At 46.0% G+C, this 4,280-nt stretch overlaps 1 pseudogene; it reads left to right on the plus strand.

Moving 5' to 3' along the window:
* The first annotated feature begins 2,359 nt into the window (after positions 1 to 2,359).
* Positions 2,360 to 3,597, plus strand: LOC112632469 (annotated as a pseudogene).
* Positions 3,598 to 4,280: the final 683 nt, after the last annotated feature.

The raw sequence follows: 4,280 nt of genomic DNA on the forward strand, positions 1-4,280 counted from the left end.
TATTAAAGTTCATGCTCATTTTAAATCTGGTGTGGAGTGGTCTCCAACTTGGTGTGGAGTGGCCTCCAACAAATATAATTTGTTTTAGAAATTATATTCCAAAAAAATTATCAGAATTAACATTTTCCCAAACTGATACCCATCCTATATATCATTTTTCTTTATAATCTGCCAACTATAAAGGCCAGAAAGTGTATGTAAACATTTGCATTTTTGGCCAGGTGTGGTGGCTCACGCCTGTAATCCTAGCACTTTGGGAGGCTGAGGCAGACGGATCACCTGAGGTCAGGAGTTCAAGACCAGCTTGGCCAAAATGGCAAACCTCATTTCTACTAAAAATACAAAAATTATCCAGGTTTGCTGGTACGCACCTGTAATCTCAGCTACTCGGGAGGCTGAGGCAGGAGAATTGCATGAACCCAGGAGGCGGAGTTTGTAATGAGCTTAGATGGAGCCACTGCACTCAAGCCTGGGTGACAGAGTGAGACTCTGTCTCAAAAAATAAATAAATAAATAAACATTTGCATTTTTAATTTGTAGTTTATGGGCTCTTTTCACATATTTATTCTTCATTTGCATTTCCCTTTTATTACTTACCCTTCATATTCATAGATCATTTTTATGGTAGTGTAATCTTCTTATAAATGTGTAAGAGATAATTAAATGAAGTCAACAAACCATTTCTTTCATATACTTAACAAATGTATTTTCTAAGTGTCTTTTTACTTGTTTCTAAAAGCAAGATTTTAAATTGTCTAGAGTAAAATTCGGCAGTCATTTCTTTTGTGGCCACTGCCTTTGATGGCTTGGTATTCTTACCTAGAGATTAGGCAAGAAAATTTTTTTATATTTTCTCTAGAATCCTCCTGGTTTACTGTTAAAAATGTTAAGCCAAAAGTCTACATGAAATTTATGTGTTATAGGCTGTATGTGCTAGACAGATAATCCTCTCTCCCACCAACACCTCTAGTTTCCTAACATGATTTCCCCCTCTTTCCCAGAAATTTCATCTTTTTCATAGTCTAATTTTTTTTTTTTTAGACGGAGTTTTCCTCTTGTTGCCCAGGCTGGAGTGCAATGGCGTGATCTCAGCTCACTGCAACCTCCGCCTCCCGGGTTCAAGCGATTCTCCTGCCTCAGCCTTCCTGAGTAGCTGGGATTACGGGCATGCACCACCATGCCCAGCTAATTTTGTATTTTTAGTAGAGGTGGGGTTTCTCCATGTTGGTCAGGCTAGTCTCAAACTCCCGACCTCAGATGATCCACCTGCCTCGGCCTCCCAAAGTGCTGGGATTACAGGCGTGAGCCACCGCGCCCAGCTTTTTTTTTTTTTTTTTTTGACAGAGTCTCGCTCTGTCGCCCAGGCTGGAGTGCAGTGGCACGATCTTGGCTCACTGCAAACTCCACCTCCCGGGTTCATGCCGTTCTCCTGCCTCAGCCTCCTGAGAAGCTGAGACTACAGGCACTTGCCACCACGCCTGGCAATTTTTTTTTGTATTTCAGTAGAGATGGGGTTTCACCATGTTAGCCAAGATGGTCTCAATCTCCTGATCTCATGATCCGACTGCCTCAGCCTCGCAAAGTGCTGGGACAGGCTGGAGTGCAGTGGCACGACCATAGCTCCCTACAGCCTTGACCACTCAGACTCACATGATCCTCCTACCTCAGCTCCCTGAGTAGCTGAGACTATAGGTGTGCACCACCATACCCAGCTAATTTTTTCTAGTGTTTTTGTGTTTGTTTTGTTTTTTAGAGAGGGGGTTATACTGTATTGCCCAGGATGGTCTCAAACTCCTGGTCTCAAGTGAATCTGCTGCCTTGGCTTCCCAAAGAACTGGGATTACAGGCCTGAGCCACCGTGCCTGGCTGGAGCTTACTATTTTAAAGTTATTATTATCAGCAACAGCAGAAAAGAAACAATTGATATAAAAGTATATTGGCCTACACATCATCTTTTTTTTTTTTTTTTTTTTTTTTTTGAGACGGAGTCTCGCTCTGCCGCCCAGGCTGGAGTGCAGTGGCCAGATCTCGGCTCACTGCAAGCTCCGCCTCCCGGGTTCACGCCATTCTCCTGCCTCAGCCTCCCGAGTAGCTGGGACTACAGGCGCCCGCCACCTCACCCGGCTAGTTTTCTGTATTTTTTAGTAGAGACGGGGTTTCACCATGGGATCAAAGTTAATCTTGCCAAAAATGGGCATGTGGGATAAACAGTCACAGTGGAGGCTGCAGCTCCCAAAACAACAGCCACAATATCAGGAGCAGGACCTGCATTGTCAGCTATCCCACCCCTATCCCACAGTCACCACCCCCGTCCCTGGGGTTGGGAAGAAGGAGTGGCAGTAGCTGCAGCAACGGCTGAACTGAACAGGTCACCTACTGGTATTTTGTGCATGGGATTTGTAAGGAAGGAGATAACTGTCGCTACTTGCACTCCCTCTCTGACAGTCCACATGGCGTAGTGGGCACGTATTTTCAGCCAGGGTGCTGTGGTTATGGAGGCCGCTGCAGATGTGAACTCAGCAAGCCACTGAAACGGAAAGAAGCAACTGCTACAGATCTAACTACAAAATCATCCCTTGCTGCTTCCTCAAGTCTCTCGTTCATAGTTGGACCGCTTGTTGAAACGAATACAGGCGAAGCTGAGTCCAATTCAAACTTTGCAACTGTAGGAGCGTGTTCAGAGGACTGGTGGATGCTGTTGAGTTTGTTCCCAGGCAACTCTACTGCAGCCATGCTGCCTCTTTCTGCAGTGACCAAGGGAGAATCAGAGAAAGAGCAAACAGCTGTGATAACAAAGAAGCCGCTTTGCCCCTAGGCTGCAGTGGGAGAGATGGAAATGGGTAGAACTGGTGTGTGTCTCCACAGAGTCATGTGATCATGTAAGCTGCAGGTCCTACCTCCAATGGATGCTGCCCAGAGACCACAGCATGTAAAAATCTTGCCCTGAGGCCCATGAGAAGGAAACAGAGCTCTCACTGGCTGTGCAGTGCAGCAAGGATATGGTGTGTGGGATCTGCATGAAGGTGGCCTGTGAGAAAGCCAGCACTGGTGAGCGTGGCTTTGGGATCCTCTCCAGCTGCAGCCACACCTACTGTCTCAAGTGTATTCACAAGTGGAAGAGCACTAAGCTATTTGAGAGCAAGATCATAGTGTCCTACCCAGAATACCGGATCACATCTAACTTTGTCATTCCCAGTGAGCACCGGGTGGGAGAAAGAAGAGAAGCAGAAACTCATCCAGAAAGTTAAGGAGGCAATGAGCAGCCAGGCGTGCAGGGATTTTGATGAAGGACGGGGGAGCTGCCTATCTTGGGGGATGTGTTTTTATAAGCAGGTATTCCCTGATGGCCATAGAAAGGATACACAGAGACAGGCAAGCAGATACTGGGCCCAGTGAAGGAACCACTTCTAGGAGTTCATTGAGGAAAGAGAGAACAATGACCCCTTTGACAACAATGAAGAAGAGGTTGTCACCTTTGAGCTGGGTGAGATGTTGCTTATGCTTGTGGCAGATGGGGACGATGAACTGACAGACTTTGAAAATGAGTGGGACTTGTTCCATGTTGATTTGGAAGATTTTTATGACTTGGCTCAATAGCCACCTTGCGTGGCATGTGGACTGGCCTGCTGACCTCAGCAGCAGTTCCCTGTGGCAGTGTGACAGTGCCCGTGTTTCTCTCCTAGGCAGGCCTATCAACTCCAGGTGCTGTCTTAATTTTTACCCAGGGCCTGTCTTCTCAATCTGTGACCTTTCCCCAAGAGGTGTGTTACTTTCTCTGTGGAAAAAAGATTCAAAAATAAATCCTGAAGTTAGTGTTTTGTAACATGAATTTAACAGTCAGACAGTTCATGTAGGTGTGTTGTGTCATCTGTTTTCAACCAGATTGTACTTATGGACTCCACACGCTCGTTTTGAGGACCCTAGGTTCAAAAGCAAAAGCTGTGGCCCTGCTTTCCGGTCCAAGGATAGGAGCGATGGCTGAAGGGATGTGCGCTTGTAAAGAGTCTTCTGCTCCAACACAGGGTGTGGATCCTTGAGTTTTCTGCTGAAATCTGCACATCTGTGTTTTTATATCTGTTCCCTACCCTGTGATTCCCACCCTGTCCACTTGCTCTGTGATTTTGGTCTCTTGCTTAATTGTACACAAGTAATACTACTGGGTCACCAGAACGAGGTGCGAATGTGTTGAGATTTCTATTATGTGTTTTGTTTGTTGTTTGTTTTAGATGGAGTCTCACTCTGCCACCCAGGCTCCCAGGCTGGAGAACAGTCACATGATC

This window comes from Theropithecus gelada, chromosome 10 (genome assembly GCF_003255815.1).
Source record: "Theropithecus gelada isolate Dixy chromosome 10, Tgel_1.0, whole genome shotgun sequence".
NCBI classification, from domain to species: Eukaryota; Metazoa; Chordata; class Mammalia; order Primates; family Cercopithecidae; genus Theropithecus; species Theropithecus gelada.